The 14,294-nt window shown below is 41.8% G+C and overlaps 2 pseudogenes; one reads left to right on the top strand and one right to left on the bottom strand.

The window, feature by feature from the left end:
• LOC149116746 (uncharacterized) lies at positions 1 to 4,007 on the bottom strand (annotated as a pseudogene).
• A 6,659-nt stretch (positions 4,008 to 10,666) lies between these two features.
• On the top strand, positions 10,667 to 11,899 carry LOC149116745 (uncharacterized; annotated as a pseudogene).
• Positions 11,900 to 14,294: the final 2,395 nt, after the last annotated feature.

Genomic DNA, 14,294 nt, shown 5'->3' with positions numbered 1-14,294 from the left:
TCACGATGTCTCGATGAATTTGTGACATCGCATACATCCTTCGTCCTTTAAAAGGTGGCTGAGAATCCTTTGATCGTTCGAACTGCCAGGATGCCAAGACCATGTAGCCGAACGGACACGTGCCTTGTAAAACTTGCCATTGGGTGGGAAACGCCTGTAACAATAAATTCTCATGCCTAATTGATCACGTGGATTCTTGAAGGCTACGATGCAATGGGCGTTTCTGGAAATACTCTTGGCATATTTCCCCGGCGGAAACATGTCTTGGCACAAGTAGAGCACGGTGACGTTCTGATGGTCAGAATGTTTGGTGAACAGATCCAACACCCGTTCATCGTTCCCTCCTTCAGCCATTAGATCGTCCAACACGAGTAATCCTCCTTTAGGAAACCACGTTTTCATTTGATCTGTGTCGGGAACGCCGTCGGGGAACTTGATCCCCTTTTTTTTCATAGGTTGAAACCCTTCTTGCCACGCCTCGTAGCAATAATGTATTTGGGAGGGTCTGGTATGAAACAAATCAAGATTGTTTAGTAAGCGTTTGGTGGTAAATACCGTCTTGCCACACTCTGAAGGACCCACCACCAACAAACTAAAAGGGGTGTGAATTCGAAAAGCCTCGCGTCGTTCCATGAGTCCAAATGACGAAAGAGGCATGGGCATGCAGCTTTTGATACCTCGTGGAGAGGAAAAACTCGACCCTGTGGGGAATCAAACCTCGATCTCTCGAGTGACAGTCGACAATGTCAACCATTGTGCTAGAGGATCATCACACGGAAAGTGAATGTTTTCAATCGTATTTTAACGTCGAACCAACGATCATTACTCTGAATGTCTCCGCATTGAGAAGTATTTTGGTGATGTTTCACTTTATACACTTTGTCCCATTCTAACTCTTTCTCGATCAACTTCTTTAACATCTGACCTACTTTGTGATCGTTGTCTACGTAATCATTTTTCGAGAAACGGCTCAAGAACTCATTCATGCTTTGACCTCTCGCTCTGTCTTTTAAATAGAACGAGGCGTAATCGCCACAGCTTTTACTGTAAATCGATTGCAGAGATTGTCCGTTGTAAATCACATAGTTTCATTGATCTTTTAACCAGTCTTACCGGGGCTCTGTTGTCTCGTAAGACTCTAAAGGTAGGGCGTAGCTGTCCATCACCTCGCACACATTCCCACTATGGGTCCAAAGTGCCAGCCAGTGTCGGCCCGGTCTATCATGCGGATCTGTGTTCACAATGTACCTACGAGGTTCATTCCTGATCGGTCAACGTGGTAATCGATCGCCAGCCACCGTACCGTAAAAGTAGAGTTTCAAGATGGCATCAGCTGTCGCCAAATGACCCAGTTGCACATTATTCTGAGGTACTTTCTCCATTAGCGTTGGTAAATGTCATACAACACAGCTTTGTTCTTGCGGCGTCGACAAAACCTGGATCGGACCGGACCGGATCACGGATCGGATCACGGACCGGATCACGGATCGGATCACGGATCGGATCGCGGATCGGATCACGGACCGGATCACAGAAAAAAAAACATTTTAAAGAAAAAAAATCAAATCTTTTATAAGATAATAATAAATAAAAATAAGAGTGAAAACTAAATTATGTTAAATAAAAATAAGAATCCCGAATTTGACGCAATGACATGTTAATTACAGAGAATGACAAGAGGTCATTTAAAAAGCCACATAAGCGCCTAATTTACGACGAATTTAAATAGTAATGAACAGGCAGATGTTGTTATATTTGAACGTTAGTTGGCTTGAAGCTTGCGTGAACCTTCCATTCTCGTTTCTGAAATTGTTGTTAGTACCAGTAGCTAATTCTCGGCTACTTTTTCGTGTCAGATGTGAGCGTTACAGTTAGCGTTACAGTTAATGAGAAAGCTTACGTACGAAAGCTTAAGAACATGACTTGCTTTAGAGGAGCTACGTTACGATTTGCGCATCTTGAAAAAACTAGCCCAGTTTTTCAAGTTCGTCATTTGCAGTCCTCGTTAATCTTTGCCATCCTTAGCGATCCTCATTCCGTTTTGATTTGGTCTTGCCTCTTAAGTGCTTTCTATCCTAGAACACGATCATTTTAAGGTTTTATTCCATATAAAGGCAACTCTTTACGACCCTAAAAGTGACTTTAAAAATCGTGACGTAACTCCTAAAATGTTGTTTATTCTCGGGTTGCGTTATCGTTCACACTATCGATGTTACTCCTATATTTTTTTGTAAAACAACTATATTTCCTTGAAATATAAATGGTCTGTTTGGTTTTATTCCAGTACGAAATATCGTATTCCAAACTCATATCTTGTAAAAGTATAGACTTGTCTCAGAAACGGAAATTGTTTGAAATCATCAGGTGTTTAATTTTTTAGTGTTTTTAGTTTTTGTGTTTCGATTCATACGTTCGTCCTATTATTACCATTCTGACTCGTTTTATGACAGTTTACCCTTGATGCAAGCGAATATACGAAATATCATTTATCTGAACTGCGGAGAAAGATATGAAGGCATGATTCATCATCGCAATCAAAACCCAACAGCCTGAAAAAAATTCATCTGTGACCAGCTCCCAGTTGGCTTGATATTATAAAAAAAATAAAGGAATATCACACCTGAATTAAATAAAACGTTCTGCTCACAGCAGTCACTCTAGTGTAATTTGCTCAACAAAATTTTGATCTTGAATTTTGAATTTTGAATTTTTTTTCCTTGATCCGATCCGTGATCCGATCCGTGATCCGATCCGTAATCCGGTCCGTGATCCGGTCCGTGATCCGATCCGTGATCCGATCCGTGATCCGATCCGTGATCCGATCCGTGATCCGGTCCGATCCGATCCAGATTTTGTCGACGCCGTTGTTCTTGTCTATTTCCAAGAGGTTCTCAAACTCTCCGTGCAAGATGACTGTAACGTTGTTACCTGGTGGTACACCCAAATTCAGCACGATCTGTAACTCTACTGACTGCTTTGGGTTCAACACCGGACTGTTCAAACATCCGTTGGCTGCATTGTCAAATACAAACAGTGTGCAATTCTTGCTTTAACCCCAGTCTTCTCTTCTGACCATGTTTCCTTGATGCTTCCACAAACATCCTGTGGCTTGTAAGAACCAATAATAATCTCTCAGATCTTCTCACCAGTTGGCAGATGTTACTCATACCAAACTTTTGAAAACAGAACGGATCACGTGTCACATTACCATTGAAGGCTTCTGAAAGCACGAGCCCAACGATGACTCTGTTAGGAATTCTGCCTTGAAATAAACTGTTGCACTCGTATCTTTGTTGGTTCCCGTGCGTATTAAAAATCCTAATTTCACTTCTCACGGTCGGGTAAGCCACTATGGTTCTGTTGACGTTCATTTTCGGCATCAACTCTCGGTAGGTGCTGGGGTTGAGCCTTACTTGGCACAGGTACATTCTCACTTTGACTTCTTCGTGTGTCAATCTTCTTCAATGTGGGTTGTGAACCTTAGCACGTGTCGTTTTCCATCCGTGTAATTGTCTTGTTCTGCTTTCGTGAGTTTCACTGAAGCTGGTTGGTTGGAGGACAATACTTGGAAAGCCTCATGTCCATCGCCTTCCGTGTTTGTGTTGTTCACAGTCTATGGCGTTGGAAAGTCCAGGGCACTGTACCAACTTCGGTTTTCGCACGGTTTCTCCATCATCTCTGTTGTAGTTGAGCAATGTTTCCAGATATGCTTTGTAATGATAAGTGTCGGTTTGAGGACCGATCAAGGTACCATTGAGTCTCACACTGATCTGTTTGAACAAAATGTGGGCCAAATTGTCCGTGGGCCAGAGTCTCATGGCTTCGACTACGTTATCACCATTCGCCAGTTGGAGCGCCAACTCAATCTCAAAGAAACTTCGACTGAGGTCCACGTAATCTTCTTGAGGATCCACTTGGAATTCCACGGGGTTAATTCCATGATGGAATGATGGCAACGGTGGAGTTGTACCACGCATAACTCTGGCGCATACATTAAGTGCATCCATTCGTGAACAGATAGATCTCATGTCTGTCGTTGTTTTTTCAAGAAAGGAAGTAGGGTGTCTTTGATCTCGGAATGTAGCACCAGCAACTGTTCGGTCCAGGGTTCATCGGGGAAGTGATCGAATAGTCAAACACGTACATCGTCAGCCCTTCATCTTTCGGAATATCTAATAGAGGAGAGATGGTTTGATCAACGGTCTGGTTGATCAGTGTTTTGATCTCTTGGTTGTCGATGAACAGAGTCTTTGGGTCTTCCATCGTTCTTCAACAGTTCCCGTACAAAACTACGAGCTACTTTGTACAACACCATACTCCAAAAGATATTTCTAAAAGACACAGGTAGCTGCACGTTCAGTTCCAAAATGGGCGTGATAAGACCCAAGTGCAACGACGTAAGTGTTACAGACAAGTAGATTGAAAATGAAGTGAGAAAACCAGTGGTGTCATCGTTTTTATAGATGACATGTAAACGCCGCTGATTGGTGTATACAAATTTTCCTGATAAGGTCACAAAATGCAGTAATTGGTCAGATCCGAAAATCACGCGTAGAAGAGTACTGAATCACGTAAAGGTAAAAGTACTTATTGGGTCAGTTTTTCCTTACATGGACAGATCACGCGTCGGAAAAGTAATGAATCATGTGAAAGTCAAAGGTCGAATCAAGTCATTTTCCTTAAATGGTCATGAAGTGATGTGATTGCTCAGATCTCAGATCACACCACTGGAAGTTGATTCGTTCGTCTCACAGCATAAAAGTCCGTCATCCGTTTATTCTCGTCACTCGCAAACAAGTGTTTGGTCTGAGCGTTTGAAGAAGAAGAAAAATGCAGCAAGTACAGCCAAGTCCCGAAGAATCACCCACCAGATGTGTTACCTGATCAAAGTTCAGAAGAGAAATCTACTTCCATGATAGATTACTCTTACAATCCACATTCACCCGCCACTTATCCCATTTCCACCAAAAAGAGAAAGAGGGTAGTCAAGAAAGAGAAAGCAGAAAAGAAACGAAAGACGAAGAAGATCAAGCAGAAACCCGAAGGAAAGACATTTCACGAAGTTACCCGGTCGTAGAGAATGGGGAAATAGTGGAAGTGCAAGTCCTGGAGGAAGGAGACGTCTTTTTGGACGGGCTAGTACCCCTCAAAACTCTTCAGAACCCTTTAGGAATCCGTCACTACCGACCCGAGGGAGTACAGAGATTCTGTACATCCGAACGATACTTTACAAAAGAAAGAGACCAACACTCAGTGCGACCATTCGGAATACTAGAGGTGCCCCGTACAAAATTGTTATGTCAGCTGTGGCGTGGACAATGTTGAGTATTACTTAGACTCGGTCAAACTTCAACTTCACAACTTCTACCTGGCCAAACCCGTACACATCATGAAGTGTTACTGCCATCGTCCATTGATCAAATCCCAGTCAGAGAAAAATCCAGGGTGACTCTACTTCAAGTGTCTCAAACATTGGTGCAATTTCTTCCAGTGGGTGGATCAAGAACCCCGAGGCAAAGCCAAAGATTGGATGGAAGGAGGTAGAATCCAAGAGGGTATTCACGACCGCAAGAGTTGTTCATACTCCAGCAAAGAGACACCGAGAGGAAGAAGGCCGAAATTCGAGAAAGAGAAGAAAATAAAGAGAAAGTATGCTGAACGACAAGAGAGGGAACGTCAGTGTACAGAGAAAATGAGAAATGGAACTCTTGAAGAACGGCAAAGGGAACGCGTGTATCAGGAAGAATTGATAAGAAATGGAGGAATGGTCAATGATTACATGGAAAGGCGACGTTGGGGATTGATTGATTAACTGTCACATAAAAACACTTTTGTACAAAACGACCCTTGCACAAACACTTTTATTCATGTATATCACTGCCCTGTGACAGAGTGTAATACGTTTTGGAGATGGTACAAAACTCTTTTCTAAGATGTGGAATAAAATTATTATAAACCCATTTATTCTGCGGGATTTTTTTTTTTTTTTGATTTATTTTGTTTTATATTATTCAAGTGTTACATAATTGAGTAACAAGTACTGAAAATTCTAAAAAGAGGGGTAGAGGGGTACCCCTTGACGTCACAAAATGAATCACGTGGGTGAATCCTCAAGGCTTATATAAATGAGAAAGAAGGCACGGAAAACACCCTTGTCATCTCGCGTTCGATTAATGATGGAGTAAATCAACGATCAATTACATGGAAGACTGAGAAATTGGTTATCTTTTTTATTATTAATTTATTTATTTTGTTTTATGTAAGGGTAATTCCTAACGTTATGACGTCACGTAGAGATTGCAGGATTTAATGCTCTCCTTAAGAGAGGGGGACTTGGGAAGCCCAACTGTAAGTATTTTAATTCATTTTGATTGCTTTACTCTGATTGAATACCGATGAGTCAGACCTCGGACCCAAGTTTCTCAGTCTTTGTCGTGGCCGCTTGCCGGACGGACTTCTGTCATTTAGGACCACAGAACACTGCAAGTATTATCGATCTTTTTAACGATTGTGTCGCCATGGAAATCCGTGAGACCGACCCCAGTCCTCTGTCGAGGCTGGTGGGCTGTTTTCCAACATGGCTGACTTTCGTTGAAACCGCCATCTTGGTGACGTGACATGATCTAAATCTAGCTTTCTGATCGGCTGACATTTTCGGCGGCCATATTGGAATTGGAGAACAATAGAACCCCATTGTTCTTTTTGGTCACGTGGCACAAACCCTGGCTCCTGATTGGTTAATTGTTTCACTGACATTTCCTCTTTCGAAATTCAGAATACTGGGTAGTGAATTTGTCGAAAGTGTGCAGCTGTTTTCCGGCGTTGGTGAAACACATTGTCGCTTTCCCGGCTCGTTTACGATCGTCCTTTCAGTTCCTTTCATGTACGACCTAAACTGGAGTGGCAGTAGCATGCACTCTAACTTATAGTCTGTACAAGTCTTCGGAGTTGTTTACTGGCCGTAAACACCTGCAGGCATCGATAAGATCTTCGTCGCAGCTCAAGTTAACAAATGTGTCTTCGTCATCTCTGTATTGAATGCGGACATCTCCTGGAGTTTTTCCCTCCAAAAATGCCCCTATGGTTTTTAACACTTCACTGACAGCCGAATTTCTACGGAAGCCTGTAAGGGTCACACGTTGTCGCTTACAGGTTGTCCCTTCCACGTTGTCGCTTACAGGTTGTCCCTTCCACTTTGTCGCTTCCACGTTGTCGCTTCCAAGTTGTCGCGGCTTTCATGTTGTCGCGTTAAACCTAAAGGGGGGACTGTGTTGTCGGACTCTCGCTGAGAGCAGTGCTAGTCTTTAAGGGAGTACTATCGCAGTTTTGTATCTTTTGATATTTTCATGTTAGGGTCTCCCCCCTTCTTCCAAGTTGTCCTTCCACTATGTCGCTTCTACGTTGTCTCTTCGACGTTGTCGCTTCCAAGTTGCCGCTTCCACCTTGTCGCTTTCAAGTTGTCGCTTCCACCTTGTAGCTTCCAAGTTGTCTCTGTCACCTTGTCGCTTCCACGTTGTCGCTTCCACACTGTCGCTTCCACGTTGTCGCAGAGAAGAACAACATGGCAGCCATGTTGACGAAGTTCCCGTAGCTGCAAGCGCTTTTCTTCTCTGAACATGTTCGTTTGTTATGTGTACACTTCCATCTCTTCCAGATAGTACTGTTACAGGTGTGTTGAAGCCTTTTTCTGTCTCGTGAAGCTCTCGTAAAGATTTTTCAAAGCTTTGACGTGCCTCAGGACTCCTGCAGTTTGCGAGGAAAAGATTATTTAGCCTTTATAGCTTAGCTTTGACAAGGATGTCTTTTAGGGATTTTCCTTTGCGATATGATAGAAGGGGTGGCTCCTTCAAGATATTTCTTAGCTCTTGTTGGTTCTGTATCAAGTGCCATTTTCCCATAAGTATTTCTTTTAAGTTAGGTCAAGCCGGGTGGTATTGTGTGACAAAGGGTGGAATTTTCTTTCGTGCGGTTCTGTTTTTATTTGTCAGCGACGTTTCTCTTTCAGAGAATTTGACTTCTTAGAGATGTTTTTCTACTGTTGCTGTTGGGTAACTATAGTGTCCAAGAAAATCGTCTCTTTTTCTGATATTTCAGCCGTGAATTTGATTGTAGGATGAAAGTTGTTTGCCTTCAAGAGAAATTCTTCTATTTTGTCTCTGTTTGTGTCCCACATTGATATGATGTCATCAATAAATCTTTTCCAAAAGATGGGTGTTGTGTTACTTTGCCTCAGTATTGCGCGTTCTATTTTGGCCATGAAAATATTAGCAAATGCTACGACCATTTTCGTGCCCATCGCTGTTCCATGGGATTGAAGAAAATCTTTTCCATTAAATTGGAATGAGTTTTCTTGCAGGATCAGACTGAGCGTTTGTCTTAAATACCTGGTGGGTATGGGGGGATTCCCCTGATAAAATTCTTCGTATGCTTCGCAGGCAAATGTCACGAACAGTGGAAGTCGTGTAGGCTAGTCAACCCATTTTACACTCGTATAGCTTTATCGACGTTAAGCTACGGCATCTCCGAAGAAAAACGTATGAGGACAAATAATATGATATCCGTGATAAGAATCTACCTACTGTACTTGCACACAGTTCTAATGACAGCCGGGCCCGGCGTCACAATATAGAACTGCAAGTAAGCAACATTTTCACGGCAAATTTCATATTTTGTCCCGCGAAAGCAAATACTTGGAGACTTAAAAACACATCTTGCAACAGAAATGAGCCTAAAAAATGCTCCAAACACATAACAAATTACAGAGGTGTCAAACTCGACGAAGCGACATGCAGATAATAGCGGAAATCAAGCAGACCTATGACCTCTAAAAATTTTGCCATAGCACGGTCTTACGGCTCAACTCTACTTAAAATTCCTCCTTATGACACAACATGAAGTGCCCTTCATAAACACGAGTGAAGCAACAAAAGGTCAGTGACCGAACGGAGAACGGCAAATGTACAAATGTCACGAACAGTAGAAGTCGTGTAGGCTAGTCAACCCGTTTTACACCGACAACATGGCAGCGACAACTTGGAAGCGACAACTTGGAAGCGACAACTTGGAAGCGACAACTTGGAAGCGACAACTTGGAGGCGACAACTTGGAAGCGACAAGGTGGAAGCGACAACTTGGAAGAGGGGGGGAGGGAGAACCTAGAATGAAAATACAAAAATACAAAACTGCGATAGTACTCCCTCAAAGACTACCAACGCTCTCAGTGATAGTCATCTAGGTCTCTGAATCAACCCTGTTCAGAGCTCCGTTTAATATCTCACCGCATTTACGTAAATTTTATCGCGTTGGCCGTTGTACATGCTCGCCATGTCAATTACCAAGGACCAGGTTTCGGACCTGATTTAAGTAAAAACCTTGATTTGAGAACTTAACGTTTGGTATGCTCCTTTATACATCATCAGAAGTATAAAACGGTTGGCTGCAATACAATAAATTTAAACGAGAAGACTAGTACCTAATAAGGAAAACCGGTACCTAATAAGGAAAGAAATGACAATGAATATAAGTAAAAATAAACACTTAAAATCTGCTGAAAAAAAAGAAACATATAAATGGTTAGCAGAGAAGACGTTTCTCATTGCCAACATTTTCATTAAGTAATGGTTGCAAATCACGAATCAATAATGTTTCTTTAATTTTACAATGCACGTCAGATCGTCCGGTGGCTAAAATGTCAAAGTGATCCCATTTTATCCTCTGGCCCGTCAGGGTCATATGGTCTGCCACGGCAGAAGCGTGGTTAATACTCGTCAGCGCTTTAAAATTCTCCGTTTTCCTGTCATGTAACCGACGCTTTGTTTTTCCAATGTAAAAGGCATTACAATCCCAACAACCAGCCTTGAACACAACCTTCAACATAAGGGAACGGCTGAGTCTGTCCTTATGGGGGAAAAAAAGACTTAATTCGACCAGTGTTTCGGAAAATAATGTTAAGACTAAAACAACCATAGAACCTGTAGATACATGATTTGAGCTGTTGTGTGACAATTTTACTTTGAATTCCTAGAAAAGGTAAAGCTATGAAATGTCTTTTTTGGGGACAGTAGTGATAGTGTCTTTAGGTCTGTTGTGTTTGTTCACAACATCGTCGTGCACGTTGTAGGTACTAATGCCACGGGGTACCCATTGCGTGACAAAAGCTTCTTGAGATCGTCCAAAGCAGACTGTAACAGATTGGGTGACGAACAGATGCGAAGACACCGAGTGCGGATTAGGTTAACTTTGTACTTCCGAGCTAACCGTTTTATACTTCTGATGATGTATTTAGAAGCATACGAAACATTAAGTTCTCAAATCAACGTTTTTACAACATGCGTTGTTTTGTTATGTTTGTGACCGCAGTTTGTTTTTTATTTTTTACATTTACTCTTTCGTAGAATGTTTTTCCCCATTTCATTCTTTGACCTTAGCCGGTTTAGGTTCACTATGTTTTTCTTAGCGTCTTGCCTGTCAGGTTCGTTTTTATTATTTGCGATTTAGACCCACTCAAGCCTCGCATGCATGTCTTGGCTGTATGTTCTACTAAATATTATTTAGATATCGTTTCGTGCTCTTTTTTGTCTCCTCAGATGTTTCTGCTCGGATTTCTGGCGAGATCAGGTGATGCCAGGAGATGGATTTATCCAGGGTCTCACGGACAGATTGATCCTTTAAGGCCTACAGCACTTCCTGTAAGCTTACGGAAAATAGTTTTCCCACTGACCCTTTTCGGGTAGGTCTTTACTTACAGCATCTCATTGAGCAGTCCCAGTCTCCCAGCGTGATTGATTCGGCCTTTTACGGCATTAAATGGGCCCATGAATCCATGATATGGGTGGGGTTCCCTCTCCTACCGACAATTGTGTTGTTGAGGCTGTTAGGGCGGCACCCAATAGAATTCTTGGCACTGCTACTGTCAACCGTAAAGAGCCTATTCCCTCACATTTGATCCATAAAATTGTTAGCCGTGCCAATCTGGATAACCCTGTGGACTTGCGTAATGTTACCATGTATGTTATGTTCTTTGTTTCACTGGCTTTTTCAGATTTGATGATATCAATTTCTAGAGTTAGAAGAAGTAATGTTTCTTTAATAAAGACTTCATGGTAATTTAGGTGTATAAAAGTAAGAACGACCAGCTCCGCAGAGGGAACGAAAAAGTTGTTTCTCAGCTGTCTAGCCTCACACGTCCCGTTAGTCTGATCAGGAGGTATTTAGATAAATTCCACATTCCGCCCATTTCCAAGGGGAAGGGTTTTGCAAGTTAGTCTCTCCAGATAAGCCTATAACCTACAGCTGTATTCGGGATGGATTTCGACGGGACTTGAAAAACATTGAGGTTGACCCATCTAAGTTCGGTCTTTGTTCCTTGCGTTCGGGTGGGGCCACCTCGGCGGCTGACAGTGGCATTAACGACCATATTTTTCAGCGTTCTGGCCGCTGGAAGTCTATTGAGGAAAAAAAACACTCGAGTAGATGACAGCATCGAGCAAAGACTCACTCACAGTTTCTAGGATTTTGGGTCTTTAATTTTTTGCTTTCCTTTTCTCGTGCGCTCAGTACTTCGTCGCTCTGTGGCTGGTTTTCACATGACGTCACTTAAATTCAAACTACAAAACTATTGATCTTCCTGAGATTTTACTTTAATGATGTATAAGAGCAGCTGAAAGCTAATATTCAAACAACTTTTCGCTCCGAATGGGTTCTTGGTTTTGTGATAGACTACGCTTCAATTTCGAAGCTTTTGCGTGACGCGGCATTTACATGACGGCGTCATGATGGTTAAAAAAGTGACTTATTTCGGGGAATTTGGCTATCTGAACAGTTCATGTCTTAGAAAAAGTATTATCTTAATGTTTTAGAGTTCCTCGAGGGATAAATTCACACTTTTGTAGCAAAACTCAGTGACAGATGTTTCTGTTGGTTGGGCACCAGCGTGGCGTCTCCATACAAATCTCTATAAATTTAGGAAAAAATTTCTCCGCATATCTTGCATAAGAAGAATTGCTGTGAACGGAATATTGGCGAGAGTCTTTGCATATTTACTTTCTTTCATTTCCCAGATTCTGGACTTAATCTATTGAATGGTTTTGATTTTTATTTTGATCTATTTTGAATGGCGTGACAATGAAAACCAGCAATAGTGTTTAGGTTGGTTCTTGTCAGGCCCTCCCCAAAATAAACTTATTTGCCTATTAGCTGTGTGTTCATTCGTTGTGAAGTGGAGACAAAATAAGATCTTAAATTGTACAGAGGACGTCTTTCCTTCCTCTGGACTTTGACAGAGGCGGGAAAAGGATGAGACAGGCTCTCCACTTTTAGCGGCCACGGGAACATCCAAAATGGTGTCACGTGATCAGTGTTTTGCACACCGCAACGCCGCAAAAAATGTTATCACGTGACCAGAATTTTTGAACCGCGGACTAAACCCAACGGTCCGTGAAGCGGGCCGAAAAAAAGCGCTTGTCCACGGAGGTCTAAGATGGATGGTATTCAAAGATAATATGGTTCTTCATACCTTCAAATACGGAACAAAGTTTGTGTAGGCCTATAGTTTTCAACAATCCGCCACGAATCCACAATCGTTTCCTTTGAATTGTTTCAAATTTGTCTCCGCCATGATTTATCAAGCCACGTGAAATCAGCGGGACACGTAACATGAAATCGAGGCTAGCGAACTCCACCCCCAGCCTCGTCCCCAGGGCCTTCTCCTCGACGATTTACGATTTTCAAAATGGCAGATGGTTGGGAAAAGGAGCGCACGTTCCGCAATCCATCAGAAGGAGGTCATCTTGAGACGACTTCCGATGAGGCCTATGCCCCAGCCGAGCAAAAATAATTCAAAACAGAGCGAATCGAAAGACATTCTTCGTTGCCAAAAGTATTCCAATTTTTGTAAATGGAAAACCTCTAACTTGTATTTCCAAACCCTTTGTTCGCTTTAAAGCAGGAGAATCTGGTTGTTTTAGCGGTTTCATACTCCCTGAGAATGGACTCCACTGCTTTGTCGTCCTTTACTAAACCTGACCTTTCGGAAAAGTGAACTGCAAACAAAGATTTCAGTACCTGTAGATTATGTTTCCTTGCCATTCGCGAAACGACAACCTTGTCCTCGAAACCACATAATAACTGTCTTAATAAATGCAATAGGAATACGTCCAGAGACTTTATGAGGGTCAAGACATTGAATTTTCGAAACAGGTCACTACAATTTTCCCGCTTTTATTTGTCTGATATTTAATCGGATTTAATCAACCAGAACCTTTCCATTTGCGGTGATTCGATAGCCTCCTTTTGAGAGATTGCCGCGTGATTTCGCGACGTTGTAGCTGTGATCAGCCATCCACAAAAAGAAGGTTTGTAAGTTTTGCGGAACAAAATATAAACATGATACATCTATTTCACTATTTTAACGAATTTCTAAGTGAAGGTGGGTTTCTAACACTTCCTGTCCTGTTTTAGATGTCAAAATGCTAATTACGGGCTTGCAATATGATGGCGACATCGGGCGACATCGGATTTCATCATCGGAAGTCGTCTCAAGATGACCGCCTGCTGATGGATTGCGCGTTCGCGTTTCGCCATCTTCGAGCAACATTTCAAGGTCAAAAATACACTCCAGTTACAATATGGCCTGCATGACGATTTTAACGCGATCAAATATATTCGCTTCGAAATGGCCGAGATTCTGATTCTAATTCAATCCTATACTAGTAAATTGAAAACTTGCAAGAAATGAAATGCAGTTTTTCGCCCGATTTGTTTACTAGTATATATTAGATGTATAATCAAACCAGTAAATGAAAAACTGGCAGAAAAGAAATGGAATTTTCCGCCCGATTTGTTTACTAGTATATTGCAAGTATATTCAATACTAGTATTCAATACTAGTAAATTACAAACTGGCAGAAAAGAAATAGGGTTTTTCGCCCGATTGTTTTACTAGTATATTAGATGTATATTCAATACTAGTAAATGACAAACTGGCAAAAAAGAAATGGGCTTTTTCGCCCGATTGTTTATGCACGCTGGGAGTTCCTTTGCTGCTTTTTTTTTTTTTTTTTTTTTTTTTGCTGTTTGTAGGTTCAGCGGAGTGCTTTTAATTCTAGCTTTTAAAAGAAGATTTAGGGGTTGATTTTGGTTTATACAGTATCCGATAAGTTTGCGTTCAGGGGCAAACTCGTAGTAAGAACATATCCTCCATACATATAAGTTTAGATAGACAAGTAAGTCGCACAGGCGATAGGTGAAGGCTTTGCAGCTTTCCTTTGCTGTTTGTAGGATCAGCAGAGTACTTT

This window comes from Orbicella faveolata, unplaced genomic scaffold (genome assembly GCF_042242905.1).
Source record: "Orbicella faveolata isolate gen_17 unplaced genomic scaffold, um_ofav_v1 contig_12, whole genome shotgun sequence".
Lineage (NCBI taxonomy): Eukaryota > Metazoa > Cnidaria > Anthozoa > Scleractinia > Merulinidae > Orbicella > Orbicella faveolata.
This window is presented reverse-complemented; position numbering and strand designations above follow the sequence as displayed.